The 17,948-nt window shown below is 38.6% G+C and overlaps 1 long non-coding RNA gene across 1 annotated transcript in view; it reads right to left on the bottom strand.

Moving 5' to 3' along the window:
• The window catches only part of LOC309974690, a 392,233-nt gene extending 374,797 nt beyond the window's left edge, over window positions 1-17,436 (bottom strand). The window contains exon 1 of the long non-coding RNA XR_014326896.1: window positions 17,395-17,436. This is a non-coding gene — a long non-coding RNA (uncharacterized lncRNA). The remainder of the gene's footprint in view (window positions 1-17,394) is intronic.
• Window positions 17,437-17,948: the final 512 nt, after the last annotated feature.

Below are 17,948 nucleotides of genomic sequence, written 5' to 3'. Positions count from 1 at the left end.
TCATGGAAAGCACACCATAAGCAGGGTGAAAACTAGATGTGAATGGGGCAGCAGGAATGGTGGCAGACACACATATTGCACATGCCTCCTCTGCTCATGCATATATTTTATTGTCCCATAAAGTTTACTTACAAATGTAAGTTCAAAGATAAAATCATTAAGAATTTCAAGACAGCAATAGCAGAGCATGAAACCAAGCAAGCGTGGGGCCCTTCTGAGCATGGTTCATGCGGGACTTGATCAACTGGTAAAAGAGCCAAGGCTCTGAGATACCCACACCATGTCAGTGACAGAAGTCCAAGCTACAGATATTGAAGCAGCCCTCAATGCCACTCAGGCACTGAAAGGCCTGTCACTGAAAATGAACCAAAATGTAAATTTAGGAGGATAATTTATGGACTTTTAGGACTTTGGATTTTTAACCCACAATAACAAGAAAACTTCATTTCAAAAGAAAGTGTGAGGTCTTCAAGTTTGCTTTGGTTGTTGAGGGTCCTTTGTGGTTACATATCAATTTTGAAGTCGTTTCTTCTATTTCTGCCAAAATAGGGGATTTTGATAGGCATTGCATTAAATCTGTAGGTAGCTTTGTGTAATATGGACATTTTAACAATAGTTCATGAACGTGGGATGTCTTTCCATTTATTTATGTTTTCCTTAATTTCTTTCAATAATGCTGTAGTTTTCAGTGTACAAGTCTTTCATGTCTTTAGTTAAGCTTATTCCTAAGTATTTTATTCTTTTTGATGCTATTGTAAATGGAATTGTTCTCCTAATTTCTTTTTTGGATTGTTCATTGTTAATGTGCAGAAATGCAAGTGATGCGTATATGTTGATTTCATATTCTGCAAACAAACTTTGCTAAGCTGTTTTATTAGTTCTAATAATTTTTTTGTGAAATATTTAGCATTTTCTACATCTTTTTCAATAGTTTCCCTTTCAGCCTCAGTGTATCCTTAAATCTAGGGGACATTTTGACCTCCATCTTAGGCTTTCATCTTAATTCTCAACTTCTTCAGAGTCTTAGCTGGTTAGTGTTCTCCTTATTGTTTGCCACTTTGGAGAATCCAATAAAATGTTGTACTCAAGGTGAGACCTCTTTTCTCTTCCACCTCTGAACCTGAATATCACTTATTACTTACTTCATTCTCTTAGAACTTAGCATTCGAAGTTTAAATGGTGATCTTTCTTAAAGGAGGTCAATATGCTCACCGAATTCAAGACCTCTGGTGAGTTGTGTCAAGTGTGTAGGAATCATATTAACTTTTTTGGCTGTTAGCCCCCCAGAAACATTTCTAAAGTGGTGTTTGAGCTTGATATTCAGGTTTATTGGACACCGCATTAAAGAGTTTAACAGAGTAAGAGTAGGCTGGTCGTTCCTAAAGCAGATTTTATCCAAGGGTGACCTTGTAGCCACCTGCATCAGGCTCATCCTCGTTGAGTCATTGAGTGCCCTCAACCCCCCTAAACTGTAAACTCCTTATAGACAAGAATTATGTTTTATAGCTCTTGTTCCCCTTCCCAATACCTAAACATGCCTGGAATAGAAGGTGCCTCTATGAACAGGTGTTGCTTTATTTTAAACTACATTTAGTACATGTATATGTTCATTTCCCTCTGGGAAAGGAGGCTACATTCCACAGGATTCAAATATTAAGCTGTAAACTTTCTTGAACCCACAAATATATAAATAGTTGCATAACTATCCTGCCTCTATACAACTCTAAGATGATTATATCAAAGTATGGTCATTAATTGTTTTTGTTTTTTTTTTGTCTTTTTGTTTTTGCAGTATGCGGGCCTCTCACTGTTGTGGCCTCTCCCGTTGCGGAGCACAGTCTCCGGACGTGCAGGCTCAGCGGCCATGGCTCACGGGCCCAGCCGCTCCACGGCATGTGGGATCTTCCCGGACCAGGGCACGAACCCGTGTCCCCTGCATCCGCAGGTGGACTCTCAACCACTGCGCCACCATGGAAGTCCCCATTAATTGTTTTTAATTGAAAACAGATAATAAGCAAAGTGAAAGGAACTTTTTCCACCAAAGTAAAGGCCAAAGTTCAAAAAGTCAAATTAATATGGGATTTGTTGCTATTCTAAATAGTAAAGAACACTGACAAGAAATATCACAGTGCTGGTTGCTATTATCATCTTCTCATTTTCCATTACAGTTGTCTATATTATCTTCATGGGATATCACTGAAGTTATCAAGGTTTCTTAATAGTCAAATTAAAAATCAAAATCCCTTGAAATACCAATACAAAGAAAACTGAGTCAGAACATGAAAAAATGTTTTAGACAAGTTGACAACATATATTCGTTGCTCATTTCTCTTTTTGGGAGAAGTTCCATCTTATTCACACCCACATGTACAATAGACTGAATAAAATACAACCCCATCACTCAATGGTGTTAAAAAAGGAAAGACAAGCTGGTTCCAGAAAATTCCCCTATTTATTCCTAGTATCTTGTTGCATCCGGCAAAAAAGAGCATTTTGAAATATTCTCTAAATTTTTGTATTTTATTTTATAATAATTTGCTTATTTATCTCAATGTAAATGTTAAAAACGCATGAGAAATATTTTAACATTTGGCATTTGACTATTCCTATCTATTTCCTTAATGTTTCCTTTGTGTCCTATGATGATCTTTTGGGATAGACAGCACATACCACTCTCATACTCCCCAGAGTCTACAGCCCCATACACATGCAAAATAGCTTGTGGGGATGTATTAACATACACTTGGTTGAGGCAGGAAGGCTGTAGAGTACATAGTTTTTACACCTCAACATTTTAAGTGTTTTTGGAAAGTAACCCTAGTTTGAGTGCAAGTTCGATCGATTTATCAAATGCATTTCAGGTATACCTAGGTATGTCCAGTAAAATGGTAAGGCTATATTACTGGGAGACTAGTTACATGAGCAAGTGAAAAGACATCGTGAAAGAATATATTATAACCAAGAGTCAGATATAATACGTCAATCAAATAGAATGTAGATCCCAGAAACATATCCACACATATAAGGACAATTGATTATTCAACAGAGTTGCAAAGCCAATTTCGAGGAGAAAGGATAGTCTTCTTGACAAATGGTGCCGGAAGCATATAGCACACGGATATCGTGCATAGATAGCCATATGCAAAAGTATGACCTTTGATCCCTACTTCACACCATATAAAGAATTAACTAAACGTAGATCAAAACATAACACTCTAAAACGTGGACGAAATCATTTTGACCTTGGGTTAAGCAAAGATTTCCTAGAGATGACACCAAAAGCAAGATCCATAAAAGAAAAAAAGTGATAAATTGGGTTTCATCTTTGGAAGCCATTATTAATAAAAGAAAAGCCACAGCTTGGAAGAAAATATTTACAAATTATATACCTGAAAAGACTTGTGTCTCTAACATGTATGGAACTCTCAAAACTCAGTAATTAGAAAAATTTTTTAAATTAAGAATATGGGTAAAAATATTTTAAAAGAGATCCTGCCAAGGAGGTGTACGGATGCAAATAAGCACATGAAGTTGCTCAATGTAATCAATTATTAGCTAAATGAAAATGAAAGCCCCAGGATATATCACTACACACGTATTGAATGGCTAAAATTAGAAAAGTCCAACCACACCAAGTATTGGTGAGGCAGTGTAGGAACTGCAAGACTTTTACAATGCTAGTGGGAAGGAAAATGGTGCAGTCACTTCAGTCAACAGTTTGGCTGTTTCTTTATAAGTTGAACATACACCTACCGTATGATCCAGCATTTCTGCACCTAGATATTTATGCAAGAAAAATGAAAGCATATGTTCATACAAAGACTTGTACATGGATCATCACAGCATCTTTATTTTTAATAGACAGAATTGTACAACCTCGAGCACCCATCAACAGGCGAATGAATAAACCTACTGTGGTATACTCATACAGTGAAACACTACTCAGCAAAGCAAAGTGATAAACTATTGATACCCACAAAAATATGAATTACACTCAAAATAATTACATTGTGTGAAAGAAGCCAGATAAAAGAGTCCTCACTGTGTGAATCCATTTATATAAATTTCTAGAAAAATGCAAACACATCTCTAACGATACAAAGCATATCAGTGGTCACCTGGGTATGTGGAGGGGTGGAATGTGAGGGGAAAAAAGGGGTTTTATGAAATGAGGCATAAAAACACTTGCAAGTGATGGATATGTTCCTTTCCTTGATTGTGTTGGCAGGTCCATGGGTATATGCATATTTCAGAACTTAAATTGTGTTCTTTAAGGATGTGCAATGTACTGTGTGTCCGTTCTATTTAACAGAGCCATTAAAATCAGGCTAAGAACAGACGTTTGTCTCAACAAATAAATGTAGCAAAGAACAGAAAAGTCAAGTACAGTATGATCTCTGTCAGTTGAATTTTCCTATAGTTTATTTCCCTCAAAAAATATATCCGAGTCCTTAAAAGAGATGGGACTCTTAATAAAAGGTAAAAAAAAAAAAACCGGCAAAGCCATCAGCAGGGTGAGCTCCAGCTACTTTTCAATTGTGGGACACTAGGTGCATGGTGCAGACATGCTAGGATGTTTGTTCTTCCTGCCCAATATTTTAGAGAGGATATTAAACACCCCCATTAAATGCCTGCAAGTGATAGCCAGAGTGGAGTTTGGAGAATGATGTCTGTGATCTTTAGTATGGTTGTGCCTTTGTAAAGAATCTCACTCAGAATTTCCAGGGTAATTTTGGAGTCAACTTTTTTTTGTTTTTTGGATGATATATATGTCTAACTCACCTCAAGAACATATCCACGTAGACTTGAAGTTAGGGACCAGCTGGTGTAAATTTGTGTGGTTATCTCCTGACCTAACCTTTTAGCTTCTTTTTGTTCCTTGATTGTAGTTAAGCTTCATCTTGCCTCAGGGCCTTTGTATTTGCTGTTCCCATGTTTTGGAAATATTATTTTCAGGAAAATTGTCCATAAATTATTCCTTTTTATTCTTTGGCACTCATCTCTTAAAGATATTTTTTTTCCTTGATTGTCCTACCAGCCTAACTTAGTCCCAATTTATCAGATTACCTTACTTCTTTCACAGAATAATAATAAAAACAAATATTATCTTTGGTGTCTCTTTGTATTTAGATGAACTTCTTCCCAAAGAACTCAAGCCCCACAGTGACAGTTTGTTACCTTTCTTATCCCTTATTCTGGGTCTTAGAACTGTGTCTGGCATGGAGTAATCACTCGAGGTCTGTTGACTGTGTAAAGAATATGTGAGTAGATGAACAGATTTGGAGTTATTTGAGGTCGCTCTTAATGATGGCTGGTGTTGGTGATTAAATTAAAATTGTAGGTTTTAGAGTTGGAGGTGATCTTGCTGAGTCTCACAACTACAGCAAAACTCTCCCTACTGTAGCATCCCAGACAGATGATCAAGTCTGAGCTTGAAAAACTGTGTATGAAAGACCCTAACCAGGGCAACCTCGTAGCTTTCTTCAAGCAGATCACAACCTTCCATGGGAGTTTGCTGCCTATTATTCAGCTGTAATTAGGAGAAAACAGTTTGATTTACCCAGAATCATCTTCTCTCAGTCTCCTTGTTCTAGTTCCTAGAGAATAGATAGGACAGAGTTTCCTCTAAATTACATCCTTTTGGGTTTGCATGCCTGCTTGTAACAAAATAAGCACCATGCTATGGCAAAATTCCACTTGATTTTCTGCCACTTGTTGCTACATTCCTTGTTAGTGTTTAGAAATAATTTATCTTAATGTTCCACATTATAATTGATGGAGTACAGAAATAAAAGAGATCTCGGGGTTATGTCAGAAGCAATCAGACAGATATTTTAACTTACCCTTTTAATGTATTTAATGCTGACACTGTGAGGAATTGAGCAGTATAGTCACCGCGTTATTGCCATTGCTGAAGAAATGTATTTATGGTGAAATTTATGGTCACTTTGAAAGCATTAGCTGATGGGGGAATTGTCAGCTACATCTTAGAGCTCTGAGCATTTCTCAAAAAGTTGTGATATGAAACAGCTCTGCCTCTTCTTGTATTTCTGTTATGTTCAACTACTTCACAAAAAGCATTCTTCATATTCCTGAAATAATGATGGGCTTAGTTGAGATTCTTTTGGGTCCTAAGGGATCAATATGTGTGCATAATAGTGTCGAGTTACACAGAGCCTGGATGTTTGGCTCCAGACTGAAAGCCCCATGGAGTCGTTTTCTCACATCTGTTCACCAATGTGTATGAATGGAGAAAACCAAAGTTCTTGTTTGTTTGATCAAGGGGAGCCACACTCCTTTTACTTTTGCTGAGACAAACAAGAAAAGAGGTGTAAAATATCTGAAAAGAGCCTCTTAAGGCTTGGTAGAACGCTTAAGTAGGATGTAGAGAATATACAACAAAAAGAAAAGCAAGTGAGTTCTGCTGGCAAACTTTTTCAAGGACAGCTAACAAAATAATAATAGTAGTAACAACAATAGTAAGATTGATTTTAAAAGACTTAAGAGTGGCATGGATTCCTAACCACTCTACATGTATTAACTCCACGCCACAGCTCTGTAAAATGGGTGAGGTTATTAAGCCCTTGTTTTTCAAAGAGGAAGTAAAACACAAAGAAGTACCACTCCTGAAATCCCACCACTAATAAGTGGTGGAGCTGGGGAAAAAGATCCAGGCAAATTAATTTCACAGTTAGTGCTCTTAACCAGTAGGTTATGTCCCACAGGTAATATTTGCACATTTTGAAATCACTTTACAAATACTATTTTTACCCTTAAAGTACACAGAGAATACCCAGGGAAATTGGCATTATAATTATTTTTATATCTTTGCCAATACTCTGTTAACTTTTGGCAGTTCAATATCCTTCCCCAACTTCTTAAAAATTCAGCTTACAATCCAAAAAATAAGGGCTAGTGAAAATAAATGTCTTGTAAATCCAGTTCAAGAGAGCAACTAAACTAAGGCCCCCAAGGATGTAAAAGAGAAAGCAAAAGAAAAGAAGAGACAAGAAGCCCAAACCCTATGATTAAGTTCCACATTGTTAGGTAAAGGGGCATTTAATTAATGCTTCTTTAATACCTTGTGCACAGAGGCGTGGCTCTACAGAAGCCAAGGAGTCTCCCTTTCATCACTGATTCATGGTATGCTTCTGGCAGGGTCACTTCCTTCTTTGAGTCTCAAAGCTTTTCATCAAGACAGTGAGGGAAATGGAACAAGGTTAGCTCTCACAAGCCAGCCCTCATGTTCTCTCATGTTACCTGTGAGCCTAGGTAAGTGCCGAATGTCTTTAACATGACAGATTATATTTTTTCTTAACCATTTCTCTTCTCCTGATTTTTACATAATTTCTAATACATAGTAGAATAGTAGAAAAGAAAACATACCACAGTGAAAACTAACTGATACACTAACTTTCCATTCTCATTTCACTGCCAATTCAGCCAAACGCCTTCTGTAGAATTCTGATGCAGACCATGAAAACATACTGTAAGTGTTCCAAAGTCTTTTCCATATTTGGTAGTCCTGTGATTTCCTTTGGCAGAACTATCTTGGACTGTCATCTGAAAATCTATCAAAAAGAAATTAAGTAATAGGATTTCATATGAATGGTATTGGAGAAAAAAATCCTTGAACTTATCTTACTGAGGGAACCTTCATCCATGTACAAAATCAACAAGGAGGTTTAAACATTAAAGGCAACATATTCCCATGAATATAAGGGAGAATATAACACAACTTATATACAATGCTAACATTATGTACATACACATATATACAGGTGATCTTGAAATATATTCCCAGATATTAATTGGATTAAAGTTTGGGGCATTTAAGCATTTTTTCTCATAGAGAACATTATTCTTTAAGGCACATACAGACACACATATCTGCCCCGCTGGCCTCTCACAGTTTCAGTTGATTCCAGTCATGCCCCCAGTTCATTTCCCCGTATATTTATTCTCAGATTAATGATTTTTGAACAGGTGTTCCTCTCTTTAGAAATACCTGTGCCATGACCGCAGAGTACTCAGATTTCTTTTTGGCATTTGGTGGCATATGATGGGGAAAGTGATGAGTTGTATGACAGGAGAGGTACAAGGTGAACCTTAGAGTAACTAAGACTTTATGCATAGTTCTTAATCCCAAAAGGAACAGAGAAAGATAGCAGCAAAAGTCATTGGAATAAAGGACCTCTCAGATGAATCAGCATTAGGATAATTCATTGGTTACTGACTGTCCAGTCGGTTTAGGTTATAAAGTATTCCTGAGTGACTGCATCACTTTATGAAAAGATCTACCTAACTATAGATTTCTTTTGCTGGAATTAGTTTATATGGCAATAATACACATAGAGAAGGGCAATTTGAATTCATGTCTTCCCCAAATTGAAGACATTCGTTAAGGTACAAGTTTCCCCAAGACTGCAAATGATTTATCCATACTATACTAACTGAGTCTGTGTTTTAGCATTCTTGTTTGTTAAAGGAGATAACAAGGCTAACTTTGAGTAGATTAATAGCAGGATACTTAGAAAATACTTTCAGGTTAAGTTTTGTAAACAAAGTTCAGTGTTTACCCACCAAGAGCAAATCAGCTCATTTAGTATTGCAGGAAATGCCTTCATACTTTTTCACTGCCACTAAAGGAATTTAAAACACCTGTTGGATATATTCCCTCCTAGAATGCCATTTGTACACTTATTCCTAATAGGGCCTGTTATTTTAAATTCAAACTCATAAGGCTCAGAATTGATACTCAGTATTTTTAGTGATCACATGGTTTAGGGTTCTCAGATTTGGGCTCAGACTTGTATTTCAAGCATTGCAATCTGGGCTTGTTAAATGATTTCCTTACAACCAGGAAAAATTGTTTATCTGAATCTAAAGTCCAGTTAAAGAAATGTGATAGTGGTGATAGTGGTTGATGAAGCAGACTAGCATAGCAGCTAGGGCAATTATAGACAAGTTACATTTAACCTCTCTGTGCCTCAGTGTCTTCCTCTGAAACTGAGTTTCTTCATCGATGGGGATAAATACTGGTACCAATCTGACAGAGTTATTGTAAGAAATGAAGGAGTTCACAAATTTCCTAAAGGCTTAATGTTTGGCTTGTCATTACTAAATGCTGGTAATTATTAGTAAAAAATATCCCTCTATTATTTATTATATCAAAATAATAATGGTAAGAGCCTGTTATTTTAGTAGTTCTATTTTTTGGTCATATAGTTTAGACTAACTCATATTGTTTAAATGTGAAACCAAGAAGAAAAACTGTTTTGTTTTGTTTTTTTTAACCTGGTCAAGGAACCCAAATCACCTAATTCAGAAATGTTTCTAACTTGACATCTGCTTTGAATCTGTCACAGCCAGAGAAAGTTTATTGTCTCAGAAAGTGACAGCCTTGTATTTGTGTAGCATAAAAAAAGAAGATACATGCTAGATAAGATACATACCCCTTATCATAGTCATGCCACATATAGTGTAGCACTATTCCTGCTGGGTTCAAACATTGTGATCCAGAGCCTGCCATTGCCTATTATCAGGAGCAGGAAAGCATAAGAACCATATGTGTTTGCCCTTAAGTTGGTCTGCAACACAGAGACTGTCAATCAGCCTCTGATAGTACCCTCCCCGTGGACAACCTTCTGTGCTTTTTTTTTTTTTTTTTTTTTTTGTTGCAGTACGCTGACCTCTCACTGTTGTGGCCTCTCCCGTTGCGGAGCACAGGCTCCGGACGCGCAGGCTCAGCGGCCATGGCTCACGCGCCCAGCCGCTCCGCAGCATGTGGGATCTTCCCAGACCGGGGCACAAACCCGTGTCCCCTGCATCGACAGGCGGACTCTCAACCACGACACCATCAGGGAAGCCCTTCTGTGCTCTTTTGAGCATGCTCAGATGGAGTCTACCATCAGTGTGGTGGGACTTCACTTCGCTTCAAGTTTGTCCAAGTAGAAGGGTGAAATTAACAAATACTAACCAAATTTGTGGCTGTCCAAACTAGGAAAATAGTTAAAGAATCAGGACATGAAGAATCAGGCAAATACTCATTTGGTGTCAACCCAACAGAAAAGCTTCTTGGTGAGAAAAAATTTGCCAAAGATGAAAGCCCAGAATAGTGCTACTTTAGCCTAACCACAGTGTCAAAGCAAATAACACACAAACGCAAAAGGAAGCCCTCTTCACACTAATGCCCCGAAGTCCTTTATGGGTCTTCAGATTGAGCAGATTAGTTAGGTTGATGGTTGTCCTTTACAGACTGGATCCACCTAACAAGACTGGTTACTAACAGAATATCTCTGTTTTGTCATTTAATAGACATCCCAAACTTAATATACCTTGCAATCAAATACACACATAGTCACTCATGCTTTTTCTGTAGACTTTCCAAAACAGAAAAGCGCAGCTCCATTATTCCTGGTGCTCAGTTACAAAATGTGATTCATCTTTGACGTTTTTCTTTCTCTCTCCTTTCACAACCAATACACAAGCAAAATGTGTCAGCCCTATCTTTGAGATAGAACCAGAATTTGACAGTTTCTCGATTTTTCCACTGTTACCACTCAGGATTAAGATTTTGTTGTCTGTCATCTTAATTATTATCCCTCTGAACTGTGTCCTTAACACAGTGGCCAGAGAACACTTTGAGAATCTAAGTCAGAAGAATTACGTGACTTCAGGGTCTTCCCCTTCATCATAGTTGAAGCTGAAGTTCTTAAAATGCTGGAAATTTGCTACATGATTACCCTCCACATTATATATTTGATCTCATCTCCTCCACCTCTACTCCTTGCTCACTCTTTTCCAAACACCTTATACTCTTTAGTCCTTGATGTTCAACAAGTATAGTAGGTAGACATTTTCAATCGCTGTTCCCTTTACCTGAATTGCTGTTCTCTTTACTATCTACAGTACTCATCCACTCACTCTTTACTATCTACAGTACTCATCCACTCACTCTTTTCTCAAATATCACCATCTCCATTATGAGGCCTTGCTTGGATTCCCTGTAATAACCTGCAGCCCCACTAATACACCCTACCTCCTTAGAAGCCTCCCTTCTGCTGTAGAATCTGTTGAATGAATGAATGGAGTGAGCTATGTCTAATTTCCAAAAAAATAAACATCAACCGTAAACACTTGTTGAGAGACGGGTTCAGGGTATAAAGAATAAAAGAAGTGTAAATTCAGGCCTTATCATTCACCATCCATTCCCTCAGGGTTCTGCTATGGTGTATCTTTGAATAAAAAGCACAATTTGAGGGCTTCCCTGGTGGTGCAGTGGTTGGGAGTCCGCCTGCTGATGCAGGGGACACGGGCTCGTGCCCCGGTCCGGGAAGATCCCACATGCCATGGAGCGGCTGGGCCCGTGAGCCATGGCCGCTGAGCCTGCACGTCCAGAGTCTGTGCTCCACAACAGGAGAGGTCACAACGGTGAGAGGCCTGCGTACCACAAAAAAAAAAAGCACAATTTGATAAGACTAATTAATTGCTTAAATTAGTTAGAATCCCAAACACTTTATAGTAGAAATGTGAGAAAAATTGTGTCAGAGATTCTCAACAAAATGTTAGCAAATTGAAGCCAAAAAAGTATAAAAACAATTGTATACCATGACCAAATGGGATTTGTGTCAGGTATGTAAGGCTGGTTCAACACTTCAAAATTAATTAATACAATCCAACCAAGACAAAAAAAGGAAAAAAAAGACATATAAATACATGCGGAAGAAGCATTTGACAAAATCCAGCATGCACTCATGAGAAAAACTCTCACTAAACTAGGAATAGAGAGGGACTTTCTTAATTTGATAAATATGATCTACAAAAAAACCAATAGCTAACATCATACTTACTTGAGAGAAACTCAATGCTTTCCCGCTAAGATTAAGCACAAGGCAAGGATGTCGTCCTTTAGTATAACTTTTCAATATTGTGCTGCAAGTCCTTGCTAATGCAATAAGGCAAGAAAAGAAAAGAAAAGGTGTACAGATTGAGAAGGAAGACATAAAGCTGTCTTTGTTCACAGGTGACATGATCATCTATGTAGAAAATCTTAGAGTTAACCCAAAACTCCTGTAACTAATAAGTGATTATAGCAAGGTTGCAGTATCCAAGGTTAATATACAAAAGGCAATTGCTTTCCTATATACCAATAATGAACAAGTTGAATAGGTTAAAAAAAAAACCACACTATTTACATTAGCATTGCCACAAATGTAATACTTCAGTATAAATCTAATAAAATATGTACAACCTCTATAGGAGGAAAACTACAAAACTGTGATGAATGAAGCCAAAGAATAACTAAATAAATGGAGAGATATTGCATGTTCATGAACAGGAAGACTCTGTATTATCAAAATGTCAGTTCTTTCCAACTTAATCTATAGAAATCCAGTGCAATCCCAATCAAAATCCCTGCAAGTTATTTTATGGATATTGGCAAACTGATTCTAAAGTCCATATGAAGAGGCAAGAGACCCAGAATAGCTATCACCTCATTGAAGGACAAAGTTGAAGGAATGACACTACCCAGCTTGAAGACTTATTATGAAGGTTCAGTAATCAAGTCAGGGTGGTATTGGTGAAAGAACAAATAGATCAATGTAACAGAATAAAGAGCCCCAAAATAGACCCACATAAATACAATCAACTGATCTTTGGCAGAAGAACAAAGACAATACAATGGAGCAAAGATAGTCTTTTCATCAAATAGTGCTGAAACAACTGGACGTCCATAGTAAAAATAAAAATCTAGACCCAGACTTTATATCCTTCATAAAAATTAACTCAAAATGAACCACAGACCTAAATGTAAAACACAAAACTGTAAAACTCCCAGAAGATAACATAGGAGAAAACCTAGATGACCTTGGGTATGGCAATGACTTTTAAAATATAACACCAAAGGCACACTCCATGAAAGAAAGAATTGATAAGCTAGACTTCATTAAAATAGAAAATTTCTGCTCTGTGAAAATCACTATCAAGATAATGAAAAGACAAGCCACAGAGTGGGAGAAAACATTTGTAAAAGATGCATCTTGTTAAGGTAAAGTGGCAACTTGCAAGCTTCTTACATGTGCAACTGGTGTAATTTATTTTGGTATGTAGTGTGAGGTACAGACTTTAGTTTTACATGGGTGTGTAGTTTTTTAGGCATCAGTTTTAAAGATTATACCTTGACTTTGTCACAATCAAACTTCCCAGACATACTTAGAACTATTTGTGGATATTCTTTCCTATTTAATTTGTATATGTGTTCATTCATGTAGTAATGCTACAATGTATGAATTGTAGTGGCTTTATAGTTGTTATATAGCTGCCTGCTAATTAACAGATACTCAACTTCTAATAAAATTTAGGACTTGTACCTGAATGCCTCCAGATTATGTTCTTCATTCAGACTCTTTACTATTCACTCAATATAAATTCAGAGCTGATATACATTAAAAACTGAACTAAAGTGGCTAACATTTTTTAGTTTTCATCTATATTCCTAGATTTAAAATATGAGAAAGTAGAAAATGCAACATTTTTTAAAACCTCTAATGACTCACATTTTCTATCTCTAATTAAAAAACAGAATACCCTGTGGAATATCTTTGCATCATTTACCCGGTTTCATTAATTCTGGCTGCTGAAGTTAATTTAAATTCACTCTGGTAAAATGAGAGCTCAGTATAAGATTTTAACATACTCAGTGAGACTTACAAATAGTCATCTGCTAGGTGGTAAACAGTAAACAGTCTTGTTTATTGCAAATAATCTTAGCCAATAAATGTTATTTATGCTCCATTTAAGAATAAAGATGTTAATCTGAGATCACAAAATGATCTTTTTGTTAAAGCTAAAAGCAATTCTGCTTTGATTATTTGCAAATGCAAATATTACCCAACTTCTTTCTCCTTCTTTGATAGTTGTATAGAAATAGAACTAAATATAAGAATGTAAGTCAAACCCACTACAAATGAAACTGCACTACAGACCCACTATCTTCAGTGATTTCTGGATGATTTCTATGCTCAAACCTTCATTCTATCCTCTCTTCCTAAACATAATTGTTTTGTTTTGTTTTTTGGTTTTGAGTAACTTTTATTACACAAGAGATTCATATTCTTTATAGAGAAATCATGTAATCAAATAATCCAAAAATAGATTAAAAAGCAGCCATAATTCCACCTCTCAGATATATTATCACTGTATCTATTTTATAGTATAGCTTTCTTATATATATTTTTTAACATCTTTATTTCAGTATAATTGCTTTACAATGTTGTGTTAGTCTCTGCTGTATAACAGTGCATCAGCTATACGTATATATATATCCCCATAGCCCCTCCTTTTTGCGTCTCCCTCCCACCCTCCCTATCCCACCCCTCTAGGTGGTCACAAAGCCCCGAGCTAATCTCCCTGTGCTATTTGGCTGCTTCCCACTAGCTATCTATTTTACATTTGGTAGTGTATATATGTCCATGCCACTCTCTCACTTCGTCCCAGATTACCCTTCCCCCTCCCCATATCCCTAAACAGAATTTTAAGAAGTTAGCCAAGATAAAATGAGAAACTGATTCAGACTTAGGTCCCAAATTTACAGCTTCAATGATTTAGGAAAATCCCTTGACAGCTATACTGAGCCTCAGTTTTCACATTTGTAAAAGGGTGAGGATTAAAAAAACTGATACTTCTGGAAATGCCTGTCAATCTGATTGGATATTTTTAAAATGTTAACTGAAATTTAAATGTATAAATTATAAAAAGAAGATGACAGAAAGGTCTATTATCATTTTATTACCCAGATAAACCCTGGTGGTCCACTGATAAGAAAAGTGGCTTCTCTAAGTAGTTTTCTTCATCCTGATTTCTGGACACTCCCTTCTTTAATCTGCTTTTGGAGGCAGCGGGTGACATTTTGGCAAGTTTTATTCAATTTCTTTATGCCTTGATTTTAGGAAAGAAGAATAGTAGCTGTGCTGAGCTCTGCCAGGTCAGATAGAATTTTAGAGTATTCTCTTTCTCTCTCTTGTAGACAGTCACTGTCATTTGGTAAGCCATAAGCCTTTCTTTGTTTTGACCGTGGTTAGTGTGTTTGCTGGATTTCTAAAATATGTTTTTAGTGTTTACTTGTTTAGATTGAAAAGATTGGACTATATTTTTTAAAGTTTATCCCTCCATTTTGGAAGGCCTTTTAAGTTGTGATATTGCATGCAAGAGAGCTAACGTAATTCTGGACTCCATATTTTCGTGTTTACCTTTTTTTTTTTTTCCTCAGACTTTGAACCAACAATGGCTAATAATGAAAGGAACTCAGACTCGAATATTTTTTCCTTTGTCAAGCACAGATAATATGGGAAAAAATGAAATTGGGAAATTGTTTTGCTCGTCTTCTTTCCTCCTTTTTGGTCAGTTACCTTAGTCGTCCACCTCACTTTGTATTTCTAGCCTGGCTTCAGAAAGACCTGAATTTGATGAACTACACACTGTTGGAGTAGTAGATTGCTAGAAGGAACCAAAATCCAGACAACCTTAAATGGTGGCTTCATGGAATCATATTCAAGAAGGATGGTCCAGGGAAACCTTGAAGATGGCGGAAGAGTAAGACGCGGACATCACCTTCCTCCCCACAGATACACCAGAAATACATCTACACGTGGAACAACTCCTACAGAACACCTACTGAACGCTGGCAGAAGACCTCAGACCTCCCAAAAGGCAAGAAACTCCCCACATACCTGGGTAGGGCAAAAGAAAAAAAGAAAAAACAGAGACAAAAGAATAGGGACGGCACCGGCACCAATGGGAGGGAGCTGTGAAGGAGGAAAAGTTTCCACACACTAGGAAGCCCCTTCGCGGGCGGAGACTGCGGGAGGCGGAGGGGGGAGCTACGAGCCGCGGAGGAGTGCACAGCAACAGGGGTGTGGAGGGCAAAGTGGGGAGATTCCCGCACAGAGGATCGGTGCCGACCGGCACTCACCAGCCCGAGAGGCTTGTCTGCTCACCCGCCGGGGCGGGCGGGGCTGCGAGCTGAGGCTCGGGTTTCGGTGGGAGCGCAGGGAGAGGACTGGGGATGGCGGCTTGAACATAGCCTGAAGGGGTTAGTGCACCACGGCTAGCCGGGAGGGAGTCCGGGGAAAAGTCTGCACCTGCCGAAGAAGCAAGAGACTTTTTCTTCCCTCTTTGTTTCCTGGTGCGTGAGGAGAGGGGTTTAAGAGCGCTTCTTAAAGGAACTCCAGAGACGGGCGCGAGCCAAGCACGGACCCCAGGGACGGACGGGAGAGGCTAAGGCTGCTGCTGCCGCCACCAAGGGGCCTGTGTGCAAGCACAGGTCACTATCCACACCCCTCTTCCGCGGAGCCTGTGCAGCCCGCCACTGCCAGGTTCCAGGGATGCAGGGACAACTTCCCCGGGAGAATGCACGGCGGGCCTCAGGCTGGTGCAACGTCACGCCGGCTTCTGCCACCGCAGGCCCACCCTGCACGCAGTGCCCCTCCCTCCCCACCCCGGCCTGAGTGCGCCAGAGCCCCCGAATCAGCGGCTCCTTTAACCCTGTCCTGTCTGAGCAAAAATCAGACGCCCTCCAGCGACCTACACGCAGAGGCAGGGCCAAATCCAAAGCTGAGCCCCTGTGAGCTGTGAGAACAAAGAAGAGAAAGGGAAATCTCTCCCAGCAGCCTCAGAAACAGTGGATTAAAGCTCCACAATCAACTTGATGTACCCTGCATCTGTGGAATACATGAATAGACAACGATTCATCCCAAATTGAGGAGGTGGGCTTCGAGAGCAAGATCTATGCTTTTTTCCCCTTTTCCTCTTTTTGTGAATGTTTCTGTGTGAGAGCTTGTCTGTATAGTTTTGCTTCCACCATTTGTCCTAGGGTTCTATCCATCCATGTTTTTTTTTTAATTTTTTTCCTTAATAATTAATTTTAATAACTTTATTATACTTTACCTTCTTTCTTTCTGTCTTTTTTTCTTTCTTTCCTTCCTTCCTTCCTTCCCTCCTTTAGACAACGAATCATCCCAAATTGAGGAGGTGGTCTCTGAGAGAAAGATTTATCATTTTTTTCCCCTTTACCTCTTTTTGTGAGGGTGTATGTGTATGCTTCTGTGTAAGATTTTGTCTGTATAGCTTTGCTTCCAACATTTGTCCTAAGGTACTATCCGTCCCTTTTTTTTTCTAAATAATTATTTTTTAATTCAATAACTTTATTATACTTTATTTTATTTTACTGTATCTTCTTTCTTTCTGTCTTTTTTCCTTCCTTCCCTCCTTCCTTCCTCCCTCCCTCCCTCCCTCCTTTCTTTCCTTCTTGCCTTCTTTGCTTCTTTCTTTCTTTCTTTCTTTCTTCCTTCCTTCCTCCTTCCTTCCCTCCTTTCTTTCTTTCTTTCGTCCTACTTCTACTAATTCTCTCTACTTTTTCTCCCTTTTATTCTGAGCCGTGTGGATGAAAGGCTCTTGGTGCTCCAGCCAGGAGTCAGTGCTGTGCCTCTGAGGTGGGAGAGCCAACTTCAGGACACTGGTCAACAAAAGACCTCCCAGCTCCACATAATATCAAATGGCGAAAATCTCCCAGAGACCTCCATCTTAACACCAGCACCCAGCTTCACTCAACGACCAGCAAGCTACAGTGCTGGACACCCTATGCCAAACAACTAGCAAAACAGGAACACAACCCCACCCATTAGCAGAGAGGCTGCTTAAAATCATAATAAGGCCACAGACACCCCAAAACACACCACCAGACGTGAACCTGCCCACTACAGAGCCAAGATCCATCCTCATCCACCACAACACAGGCACTAGTCTCCTCCACCAGGAAGCCTACACAACCCACTGAACCAACCTTAGCCACTGGAGACAAACATCAAAAACAGCAGGAACTACGAACCTGCAGCCTGCAAAAAGGAGACCCCAAACACAGTAAGATAAGCAAAATGAGAAGACAGAGA

The sequence above is a fragment of the Leucopleurus acutus genome, assembly GCF_964270905.1.
Source record: "Leucopleurus acutus genome assembly, chromosome: 18".
NCBI lineage: Eukaryota > Metazoa > Chordata > Mammalia > Artiodactyla > Delphinidae > Leucopleurus > Leucopleurus acutus.
Note: the sequence above shows the minus strand (reverse complement) of the source record. Positions and strands in the feature narration are given on the sequence as shown.